The following is a 905-nucleotide window of genomic DNA, read 5'->3' on the forward strand; positions in this document are numbered from 1 at the left end:
TGCAGTGGCCAAGTGCATGCTGAAATTCCACCCATCTCGAAATTCCTCCCGGGCGCAAGGTGCCACCATAGGCAACTGTGGCTGATTCGACAGTGCCAAGTGCCTCCTGCAAACTGACATCAGGAACCTGGCCTGCTGAGTTTTGTTTCTCTCTGGAAACACAATTTTTGTTATTCGGGGCCTAGTGGCCCAATGTGGCCAGGCGTCTGCTGAAATTCGTAACGACTCGGGTTGCATCCCAGTCGCAAGGTGCCACCACAAGCAAGTGTGGCTTGGTTGACAGTGCCAAGTGCCTCCTGCAAACTGACATCATGAACCTGGCCTGCTGAGTTTTGTGACTCTGGGGAATGGCCAGCGTTCGACTCCAGGGCCTGGTGGCCCGGAATGGCCGGCTCGCTTATGAAATTCCGAACACCTCATGCTCTGTCCCAGACGCAAGGTGCCAACACAGGCAACTGCGGCTTGTTTGACAGTGCCAAGTGCCGCCTGCAAACGGACATCAGGAACTGGGCCTGCTTAGTTTTGTGACTCTGTGGAAAGGCCAGCGTTCGAGTCCAGGCTTCTGTGGCCCAATGTGCCCAGGTTTCTGCTTAATTCGTAACGACTCGGGATGCATCCCAGACGCAAGGTGCCAACACAAGCAACTGTGGCTGGTTTGACAATGGCAAGTGCCTCTTGCAAAGTGACATCAGGAACCAGGACTGGAGAGTGTTCTTTCTCTGAGAAAAGGCCTCCATTCTTTTCCAAGTTCCTGTGTTTTTTAGCGGCCGGCTGCCTGATGAAATTCCGACGGTCTCAGTTTACCTCCCAGAAGCAAGGTGCCACCACAGGCAAGTGTGGCTGGTTTGACAGTGTCAAGTGCCTCCTGCAAACTGACATCAGGAACCTGGCCTGCTGAGTTTTGT

Source organism: Passer montanus, unplaced genomic scaffold (genome assembly GCF_014805655.1).
Source record: "Passer montanus isolate IOZ18808 unplaced genomic scaffold, ASM1480565v1 scaffold137, whole genome shotgun sequence".
Lineage (NCBI taxonomy): Eukaryota > Metazoa > Chordata > Aves > Passeriformes > Passeridae > Passer > Passer montanus.